We start from the raw sequence: 12,249 nt of genomic DNA, 5'->3' as shown, positions 1-12,249 counted from the left end.
CTATCAACACTGTTATCTGCTGTTGAACTGCCCCGATATCAAATCGTACTGTGTTTTGTATTTGCTCTTATTAGGACTGAAGTCACTGTATTTTGTATCTTGCTCTTAATTTTACTGTAGTTATTGATACATATTTTTTGTATACAACTGTAAGTCACCCTGGGTAAGGGCATTTGCTAATAAATAAATAAATCAATAATAATATATTGAAAACTACAAAGTGGTATGTAATTCAATATGTTAGTGTAACAATATTCAGCTGGTTTCATTCAACAAAATTAATTCATTATATAGGGTGATGCATTTGGCCATAGCTGTAGCTCCTGGAGGCATTCAAAACCCTTAACAGTCCAAAGTCACAGTCTAGTTTCCATTCCAAGTACCTGACTCTATGGCTTATATATTACAGACGATATCTGTGAAGGTACAGCTGTTATATGAAGTATTGTACAAAATTAATGTTCTCTGCTTGTAAATCCATGTGAGGGCTTTTGATGTTGCTGTCTATTTTAATAATATATTTCCATTAGTTATTTGTATGTCATACTGCACTGCACATGTATTCGGTTGCTTAGCAAAGTGTATATCATTAAAAGAAGACTATTTACAAAACATTGATGCAAATTATTCTAAGATACTTTTGGCTTAGATGAATATATTTTAAAAGAATTTCAAAAAGACTTTCAAAACACTAGGTTGCAATGCACTACTCACCCAGCTCACCTGTCACCAGAGACAAGCTCTATACTGCCTTATAAAAAGTAATGAATTTCCGTACTGTACAGTATCTTCAAATGGGTTCTAGCAGCTAGAGTCTCATATCTTATTCATAGGAAATGTAAACATCCGTTGCATAAATATGTGATGAAAAATCATAGCATACAGTTTTAATGTTATGGGCATGTGGCAGGAAGACAACAAACTCATTCAAAGGCTTGTTTGCAATCACTGCACCTGCCCATGACATAAATACTTTACAGTACAGTATGTGAAGGTTTTTCATAGTGCTGGGCAATGATATGAAAATGTTATATTGACATGGTGCATGTATTTCGATAGTGATATTGATAATATCGAAGTCTTTCAAAACACAGAAAAATATAATCATATAATTGCAATATCAAATATAAACATTAAATCATAAACAGTAACATAACACAGGCATTAACAGATAATTCTAGATGAAAAGCACTAACTTACTTTAACTTAGTGGTGCTTTGCTTTGTAATATCCACGACTGTCTTGTTATCTTTTACGACTTCCACCTCAAAACTGTAATATTTCCATACTTCACTTCATTTTTAAGATGTGTTTTGATGTTTCTATACTGTTTTGATGTCTGAAAAGTAAATCTCACTTATTATACCGAAAGTTCACGGTGATGAATAAATGAATACTAGCATAAGTAAAAACACGACCAAAAACAAATGAAACACTGAGGCATGCACATATCTCAAAATAATGCAGGTTGCAAAATTCGGCACAACCCAATCAACACTTTATGGCCGGTGAATTGTGCCAAACTTAATGCAACATGCAAATAGCGTTTGGTACCTAAACACAAATCAGTGGAATCAAATAGTTAAATAGTACTTTAGTGTGTTTTTTTTCTTTGTGTATGTGGACAATTGGGCACGAATGGGTAGAAAGAAGACAGACAACAATTTACAGGTGCAAGGGTGTTTATTGTTGAACACTCTCCAGAGCTTTATGGCAAACAACTGTAAATAATACATTTTATGAAGTGATACAGCTGCGTGTATCGCTTTGTTTTTAATTACCCAGGTTTGATCCGCAACCAAAAGTCCCATTTTACATCGACATGTAACACAACACAAACACAGTTCCTTCAGTGACTGATTTTAATGCAACAGTTTTCTCCGTGAAAGGGAGGTGCTGGTGTCTGGGTTTAATGCTGGCCTGCGGCGACAGCTTCGGATAGATGTTAGTAGTCTTAAGAAAACAGACAAACAGACAGTTAACGAGACAAACTAACAAAACACAACACTCAGGCTTTCTTTATACACAGGGTCTCCTTTTAGGTTGTACCCTAACCATTTACAAAGGAACTCATTACTTTGCTACGACCCCTATTTATACCCTCCCTCATGACCCCTTCTCCAATCCGTGGATGCCATGCCATGCCATACCATGGGTACCGTAGCTCAGCCCCTTTTCTAGGTGGCCGACTTCCACCTACCCACAGGAATAAATTGTCATGCATTTTAGTCCAGGGTACGCTGTCCCCTTTACACAGTGTCCTCACAGGTCAGGAGGGAATTCTAACACTAAGAATCATTTGATCCCTGTCAGTGTACCAGACTCACAATGACTGGTATGTATACAGTGTATTGTATCTTAGTATAAAATAAACTTGATTATACTGCATTTGTATTTTATCAGTATTAACAATAAAAAAGTATGTCTCTGTGAGCTTTCCCTATGAGAATTTTCTTTTAAATCCCATGATATCACAATATGGAAATTATTATCGATATATCAAAATATCGATACTGGTGCCCCTCACTAGTTTTTCATGTCATATCCTCTATCACAACATATATCCACATAGAAGGGGATGATCACATTTAGCAACAGGAGAACACAGCTTTAGTACTGCATGAGGGGGCAGTAGATTCAGTTTCAACTTAACATATTTGTGAAGCAGCAGAACTACATGTTTACTGAGACCACTTCTGACGTAGATTTTTTATTAAATGAAGATGCAACATTATTTTATGTATTTATTTGTTTATTTTGTACCAGATCACATTAGTATGTTTTAAGAAACCAAGTCAGTAGCACAATAAGAGTTTCAAGATTGTGATCGTGCAGGATAACAACCACAAATTAAGAAATTCCCAGGGCGAGACGATCCGTGAGGTTTATACAGTAATTATCAAATTCTTTTCAACATCCATTTCATTATCTCTGTACAGCTATTTTAACACCCTTTACAACTGCAAGCATTTAATTATACAATTGTGCAAAAACTAGAAACTGGATCATCAAACATGTAAATTAGATTAAGTGCTTAGTGTGTAGATAACCAAGACAAAAGAAGTACCAAAAAACAGCACAACACAAAATAAATCATATCACAAGTTTCAAGAACAGCAACAGCCATGGATAAAGGCAACACTGTAATGTAATGTTCTTTCTGTCTCAATATAATGCCAACCTTTCTCTTGAATGCACTTATTTAGCACCTCAGTGACCATTGTAATACGATTCCCCTTAGCTCCGATTTACTCTCTTAACAAGATTCTTAGTAGCTGGAAAGGAAAAGACTAAAATAAATCATGGAATTCAATGTCACTGCCTCGCCATCTAAAAATACTTTATTTTAAAGTAGCCAATTTGCATTCGATGTGCATGAGAACCTCAATATAAATACAAGAAATACAAAAACTGAGTATTTGCTCTCCTTTATTTAAGAGAGTTCAAAATTTGACCGGTGAGGCCTGAATATTGATAACCGTGTGGTGAAAAATAAGTTTTTAAAATCTTATCAAAAAGGACACACAACCTGTTAGTCTCTCTGCAAGTAAATCAAAATAAATCAAGCGCAATACATTTCCAAAAGACTCATTAAATCAATGTGACGTTGGTTTGCTTATTCATTAAATTACTAAAAGATTTACTGGGAGGAACGGCTAGTGAGACCAAATTTTTGTTTACAGGGGAGTTCTTGACCTACAAAACTACTTGGAAAAAGGCACGTCAACACAGTTTACACGCATACAAAGAAGAAACTTCTACAAGTCTGTGTTCATGGAACAGGAACAAGGGCTGCGAAGAATAAGCCTTCAGATGTAGAAATAGGAACTATGTGCTTGGACTTTAGGGAGATAACAGGCTTTCCCCTTGCCTCACGGACAGCCCCCTGGCTGAGATGAGACCGAAATCGATCTGCTCCTTTGGGGAGACAGGAATTCCAACAGAGAAAATTAAATGAACAAGCAATGGGACCAGAGAGGAACACTGGCATAGATGAAAGCAAGTTGTCAGTAAAGAATGCAGGGTTGCCCCCTGGCTCAAGAAGATACCGCCTTTTTGGAGATGAGACCGAACCGATCGTCCTCCAAGGCTGGTGAGCATGTATGCTGCCCCTAGGGGGCACCTGGAATGATTGAAACATTGAAAACATAGATTTGGCCGGGGGTCTCCTCTGGCTCTCAGAGAACCTTCCTCTCGGAGGTTGAGCTGGGCCTAAGGTTGGGAAATGACTTACATTGCCCCCAAAAGAGTACCCCCGGCTCCCCACATCTGCACCACCAATGCAAAATATAAATAAAATAAGGGGCTCATAATGCAAAAATAAATTAATAAAAAAATAAAATAAGGGTTAGTAAAGGAAAAATGTTAAAATTCTATTTATCATTATATTAAGGACTAATCTCACCCGTTCACAGAGAGGAACTGCTCGACTTGCGACAGTGGTCTTGTAGCTTACAGTGATCTTGTAGCCTACGGTTTCAGTTGGGAACTTATGGCTACTTCTGAAGGAGACAAATAATATTGCTGAATGGATTGACCGGTCAAGGGGCAGCAGATCGCATAGGGAGCATTACAAAATATAACGTGATGACATGAGCATGAAATACTGTCAGCTGCAGTGCCAGTCAAGAGCGGCCAAGTCAAGGATAGGACTATCAATCCCATGGTTCAATCGTGCGATATCCATACTGCATATCCCTTATTGGACCCCACACAGAGGTGTGGGTAACAGAGCATTACCACTCCATAATTAATGTAGACAGACAACTAGTTGGGTATGCAGTGCTGCGGTACAATAAACAAATGCAACAAAAACAGACAGAGAATGAGTGCTTGACTTAGGGCTTAAATAGGGAGATTAATTGATAGATTGCTTGGTTAATAAAGGAGAAGCCCTTGCAGCTGCCCCCCAAACAACACACAATGGTTACAATTGAAGATTTACTGTAGTTTTCAATGCAACTTTTATGTTTTAGGAACAACCAACATAGTACAGAAGTACAGATGGTCGCAAAGCCTCTAATAATAAATATAGGCACCAAAGCGACTCTGTTCTATGTTGGTCCTATCCAACTGGGTTATAAACACTTAAAAGAAGCAGAGTTTTAGAAAGACTTGTTTAAAATTCAAGAAAGTATTTCTATGGCATTAAAAGATACAACTTATTAACATACATTCACTGCACACAGAGCAGTTTATAAGTCACTGTCTTATAAATGTTGGTAACAAAACATATTTGTTTTGTGAACACTTGACTATTAATACTAGATTTATGTACTGTATTTGTGTTGTTGCGTTTTCCCCAAAAAATATATTGGTCAGTGTCTTATTCATAAATCCACACTGACTGTGTTACTAATGCTCATGCTGGTCTGTGTGGACTCGCATGCCCGCAAGTCACTCAGAGACCTGTGCAGACAGATAAATGAAAACTCACTGTGATTTGCATAAAAGTCTTCTGCTTTCAGAAGGGAATACAGTACTGTATTTATACTAAAGTAATACAAAAAGGACTACAAAAGATTTAGAAGTGAGTAGTTTTTCGAGATTAACGATTATACTGTATTTATAGTAAGTAAATACAGTAAACTACTCACTTCTAAATCTTTTGTAGTCATTTTTGTATTACTTTAGTATAAATACATGTTAATTTGGATTCATATGTTGTTTTTTTCTGACTTTATGTGAACGAAAACACACACATTTGCTCGTTTTCCCATTGGAAATAGTGATATTTTGAAATATCACTGTCCTGGTCACAAAAGCAAAGTTTGTGGGGAATAATAGCCATTTTCTATACTTTTGAGGCATAAGCAATTAGGAAATAACACTTACTACCCAGGTGTAATCAATAATGAGACCAAGATTATAAAAATGAAACATCTAATTTTAGTAAAACTTCAAATTTCAAGGTTCAGATGTTAATGATTATTATGATTACATATTGCTCTGCAGTGGTTGAGATTAACCCAATAGACCCCATTAATCCGTAAGTCATTAAATGGCAGTCACTGAATATAAGCCTGGGGATGGGGATGAGACCATGTATAGTTTACACTGTATTGGTAAAAAAAAAAAAAAGACTTTTTCAGCCTCATCGGGTCAAGGGGTCAAACGTTACAAAGGGTCAAAATGTGGTTAATTTTGGACGACCCAACCATTAATTGATCATTAACTCAAAAACTACTTGCGTTAAGTTTTTTTTAACAAGGTTTTTGGCCTTTGACCTTTGGGGAAAATGGCAATAATAAAAATCTGAAAAAAATTATATGAAAAGGTTTCTGCTTCACATATTGTACACAAAGTTACAGGAAGATAGTTTTTTTTTTTTTTTACTGAGAAAAAAAAAAAAAACATTACGTCACCCCCCCCATTCCAGAAAATTCTGAATAATAATATGCAAAAGTCGCATCAATAAATTTCGCTTTTTTTATAAATCAAACTCTCCCCATTATTTAGAAAGGTTTTCAATCATTCCAATCCAAACTGATCTACATAGATGAAAGAAACAAAGCTTCATTTCCCATATGCTACAGCATCTTTTTCCTTGGCTTTCATCTGAGACATGCCAGGAGATTCTTACAACAGTTTCTGATGCACTAGTGAGAGGGAACAGGAATGAAGCTGGTTCTGATAAATGAAATCTGTGCATGCGTTGTGTGTTCTTAATGATCAATGTTTATTTGAACCTGTGTTTTAGGTTTTAAGCAGTGAACATGGTCTCTGTTTCACAGACAAAGACAGCGTTTCTGTTTACTTGTAAATACGTGTCAGAAACCGTTGCAAAAGCTAGTTGACAGGCAGAGACTGAAGCCGCCATCAGTTTGACTGGCAGCAAAAGGTCTGTACAGGCAGTTCGAAACACTGACTGTCACTAACAAGAACGACTGAGTGTGCCTCTAGTGTGCACCTAGACTACACACTTCAAAGGCACAGGCGAACAAAGAAGTGAGTGATTCAGCAATTGCTGTTTTAGTGGATGCTTGTTAAAAAAGCAAGTCACCGATAGGCTGATTCAATCCACGGCCCCTCCTTTCATTCCCCTGGTTGATTCTGATTGACTGTCCCTGGTGTGTGGGTTAAAAAGTGAGGAGATTGATATGGTGATTCCTCTGATATTGCAGGAAATGGGAGTCTATGTGAAAAAAAAAAATTATTGTAAAAGAATAGCAGGAGAGATGGCATGAAAGCATAAAAGAAATATTTTATCATAGTATCCAGAAAGAAGTGAATAATAGTTGGGTGAATAAAGGATTGGGAAGGAAATAGGAAAGAGTTTTGGATAGGTTAAGGATTGGGCTTAGTTCTTTAAATGAACACCTATTAAGAATGGGGAAACATGAAGATGGAAAGTGTGAAAAATGTAAAGAAGCAGAAACAGTAGAACACTATTTATTAAAATGTGAGAAATATGAGGAGCAGAGAAGGAAAATGGTGGTATATGAGGTTGACATAAAGAACTTGCTGGGAAAAGGGAAAGAGGAAGGGAGACTGATAAGAGAAAAGATACTGACAAAATATATAAAAGAAATAGGAAAAGAAGGGAAGTTATAAATACTTCAGATAAGAGGTTGGGTCTGGGAGTAACTTAACATCTCATTTTAACACTGACAGTAAAATTGATTTTCAGGGGGTAAAATGCAACATTACCTTGAAGTCCGTGTTCTACAACATTTTTTATCAGCTCGGTGTATTTTTTTTTTTTTCAGAGGCACAGTCAACTTTGCTTTATCGGGGTGGCTTGGGAAAAGTAAAAATATCCCAAACAAGCAACTGGCTCAATTAAACAAGAGGCATTTGAGATGATTTTAGTCACACTTTTTTGTTTATAAATGAAATGAAAAATAATGTAATTACATCACATTATGATTACATATTAAATACATTTAAAATATAAGTCAATTTGGTATTTTTTTATTCCTAAACAAAATTATTCGCAGATTTTTAATTCTATATGAAATGAAAAGCAATGAAACCCCATCTTATCACAAGGCGAAGCACCTGCGATGTTGACACGTCAACTTTCTTTGCCACAGCAGCCTGAGATTCCACCAGTTCCTTCAAAAGTTCAACGTGGTTTACACAATTTACACAAGTCACAGCATAATCACGTACTCAAGTACTCACTGCACTGTGCTACGCGAACCTGTCTTGCCCTGAAAAGCGATCTCCATTCATCAATTGAAAATATTGTATCCCAATTAAATGAACCGACGTCCCAATTAAACAACACAAATAGCACTGGGAAGAACCATCTCCCAGAGTTATACCCCACTTAAGCAGAAATCTCAATTATCAGTATCCTGATTATCAGTATCCCGATTAGGCAGCGCCAACACTGACTGGAAATTAATTATGCTACTTATATTTTAACAGTCAATTCTTAAACTCAGTAAACATGTTAAAACTTCAATATAATGCCATGCAGATAAATAAAATAAGGAAAAGCATTAATAAGTTATAAAACAGTGACACATTATAGGGAGTTTACGCTTCAACCTATGTAGCTTTGAATTTGTCTTATTCTTACTGTGATTGGCTGCAAAGACAACAGGGCTAGCCAGACACTGGTTAATGTTTGTTGGGATGTTTTTTCTTGTGCACAATTTCCTAGTAACTGAAGACATTGTATTCTGGGAGATGTAGCTATTAGTGGAAGTTTTAGGAAAGGCGGAAGGCAGACCAGCTGTGCAGTAAAATTGCTATGTATATTTTTACATTTACATTAAATTCAGTGCATAATTTTGTAAAAACGACACATAAGCAGCTTATCTGGACTGCTGATTACATGTATGTATACCGCTTTAAGAGTGGACAGGGGTCATACGAATGCTGATGAAGTTTTATATAGTGACCAATAAAACATTTCGTGACACGTCACTGTGATGCAAGCAGATTTTTCGTGGCAGGTTTTCCTTCTGTTGGGGGAAGAGTTTGGAGGGATGCACAGCTAATGTTAAAAAATAGATAATGATCAGTGCTTAAAAAAAAAAAAAACTGGACAAAGGTTCAAGTTAGGATTGACCATTAAAGTGAGTAATTCCTCTTCCATTCATTATATACTGTAGCTGTCACATGATATTTGAAAAGCCTGGCATCTTGCACTACTCACTTGGTTAAAGAGAGCTCTGATTGTAAGCCATGCTTTCAGTTAGTATTGCACTGTTTGGTCATTTCAACTAGAAATTGAAAGTTCTCCCCACAACTGCTTCTTTCCTGTTTAACCAACAATACTTGACGCAGAAGACACCACTGATGTGAAATGACCCAGGAAGTGTGACAGAGTTCCTGAGAATAAGGTATGGAAACTTGTTTTAAAATAAAATATAGATTTGCTATGGCATAGTTTTTTTTTTTTGTTGTTGTTGTTTTTTTTTTTTTTAAATATTTCAAATTAAAGCCCAATAGGTGTCTTTCCGGCCTTGGATCTACAAAGACTATGATATATGTATTTTTTGTGGCTACGCTTGTATTTTATATATATATATATATATATATATATATATATATATATATATATATATATATATATATATATATATAACCCTGCTAAAATCTTGTGAGAATGCACTTTTGGGTGATTGGGCTAAGGGTTTTTGAATGGGTGTTAATTGTTTTAATTGTTTTATTGTTTAGTTAATCCCCTGCACCTGGTGGTAATTGCAAATTAGAGCCAGGTGCAGGGTATTTAAGAGAAGCAGCCAGATTGCTAGGGGCTGCTGAGTGGAGAGCCCGACTGTATGTATGAAAGAACAGTGGTATCAAAGGAAGGTTTTGTGTGGAACGTTAGTTTGAGTTTTAGTGTGACAGGTAAACGGCTTAGCCGTCTTGTGGTTAGCTAGGATCCAGTCTGTGTTTAGTTAGTGCTCTAAAGGAGAGCTAGGTGTTTACTTCTGTTTGTTTAATTTTGTCTGTGTTTATTAAAAAGTGCGTGTGCAAACGCCGTGAAAAACTCCATTCCAGTGTCTTGGGTCTATTTAAAGGGGCAACGAACTGTGTGAGTGCAGGATCTTTATATATATATATATATATATATATATATATATATATATAGCCCCCAAAAAAAATAATATTTTTAAAAACTGCCAATTTCAACCCCTTTCTAAGTTAGATATAGAAAAAAATATATATTGGAACGTTATAGCTATAATTTTATGAGGATTTTAAATTTAAAAAATCAGATTTCAAATATCTTCTACCGTTATGGAGCTACAAGATTTTGTCCGAGTCGTGGTCTGTATGACAAAATGGCCCTCTTTACCGGCACTGTTAGCTACTTTATGAAAGTAGTCCAGACTAAGCAAAATATCACAAAGTTCATTGCCAAATCATATGTAAAACCTTTTTAATCATGACATATTATTAAATAGTAAGAAATGCAGTTAACCACAGTTCATGTACCAATAACTAACAAGTACCGAGGGGGATTTTCAAAAAACAGTATTATTGTATCGAACTCGCGGTATAGGAACAACAGCTTTAGTAGCAAGTGATTTTCAAATGGAATTTATTTATAAAAATCAATCTGTTAACACTTTGCGGTCCATTTATTCAGCACCTGTCAGGCACGTCAGGTCCAGTTTATTTTCACACGCACCGTTTATTTTACACACGTTGTTTAAAAGTATTTTTTTCACAGTAAAACCCGTTTAAAAGGCACTGCATATCAACAGGACACTCGGTACTGCAACTCCAGCCCCGCCCCACCCCTTATTCGCTGTATTTATCACGTACCTCTTAATAGTAGTGCATACTGATAAATCCTCTCCTGATCACTCATTTTATCACCAAACTCCTCAATAATGCAATCCAAGTCATTATTTTTTATTAATATAACATCTCAAAAAGCTCTGCAAATGTCAGTAATATTGTTTGAGCGCTGGATGCGGAAGCAGCTATCTCCTTTGTTTGTGCCTGTGTTATCTCTGTGGTGCAGGGGCTATGTGTATTGCTCAGATCCACCCCTTTTTTTTCGGCTTCTCTCGGCTCCTATCGGTCTTATTTGGCCATTGAAAGGTTTTATCAGCTTTTTCCAGAGAAAAAACTACTGTGTTTGGTGTCTGTTTGATGATGTCGGACAGGTTAGGTACCGACATCGGATCGGAAAGGGAAAATTGTAATGTCAGACCTGGTCTGACATAGGACCGCAAAGGGTTAATACTCTGAAATTGAGTCGATGACGTAATTGTCTCGGGTCACACACATCATTTCCTGTCTCAACGACTTGACCAGGGCAACTCATTAATCAAAATGCATTTTAACGAGAGTAAGAAAAATTAATGGAAGCATGAATGCACCATGGCAAGACTGAGCACAGCAACAAGACACAAGGTAGTTATACAGCATCAGCAAAGTCTCTCCCAGGCAGAAATTTCAAGGCAGGCAGGGGTTTCCAGATGTGCTGTCCAAGCTCTTTTGAAGAAGCACAAAGAAACGGGCAACGTTGAGGACCGTAGACGCAGTGGTCGGCCAAGGAAACTTACTGCAGCAGATGAAAGACACATCATGCTTACTTCCCTTCACAATCGGAAGATGTCCAGCAATGAATTGGTAGAAAACAGTGGGAACCTGGTACACCCATCTACTGTCCATACCTCCGACGTGGAAACAAGGCCAAGCGACTCAACTATGCACGAAAACACATGAACTGGGGTGCAGAAAAATGGCAGCAGGTGCTCTGGACTGATAGCAGAAGGCAGTTTGTTTGCCGAAGGGCTGGAGAGCGGTACACGAATGAGTGTCTGCAGGCAACAGTGAAGCATGGTGGAGGTTCCTTGCAAGTTTGGGGCTGCATTTCTGCAAAAGGAGTTGGGGATTTGGTCAGAATTAATGGTCTCCTCAATGCTGAGAAGTACAGGCAGATACCATCAGGGAGGCATCTGATTAGCCCCAAATTTATTCCGCAGCATGACAACGACCCCAAACATACAGCGAAAGTCATTAAGAACTATCTTCAGCGTAAAGAAGAACAAGGTGTCCTGGAAGTGATGGTATGGCCCCCACAGAGCCCTGACCTCAACATCATCGAGTCTGTCTGGGATTACATGAAGAGAGAGAAGCAACTGAGGCTGCCTAAATCCACAGAAGAACTGTGGTTAGTTCTCCAAGATGTTTGGGCCAACCTCCCTGCCGAGTTCCTTCAAAAACTGTGTGCAAGTGTACCTAGAAAAACTGATACTGTTTTAAAGGCAAAGGGTGGTCACACCAAATATTGATTTGATGTAGATTTTTCTTCTGTTCACTCACTTT

General features: G+C 37.1%; 1 protein-coding gene across 2 annotated transcripts in view; it reads right to left on the bottom strand.

The window, feature by feature from the left end:
- The window catches only part of LOC121331156 (catenin alpha-2-like), a 511,986-nt gene that overhangs the window by 397,729 nt on the left and 102,008 nt on the right, over nt 1–12,249 (bottom strand). The gene's annotated exons all lie outside the window — the stretch shown is intronic.

The sequence above is a fragment of the Polyodon spathula genome, chromosome 2 (assembly GCF_017654505.1).
Source record: "Polyodon spathula isolate WHYD16114869_AA chromosome 2, ASM1765450v1, whole genome shotgun sequence".
NCBI lineage: Eukaryota > Metazoa > Chordata > Actinopteri > Acipenseriformes > Polyodontidae > Polyodon > Polyodon spathula.
Note: the sequence above shows the minus strand (reverse complement) of the source record. Positions and strands in the feature narration are given on the sequence as shown.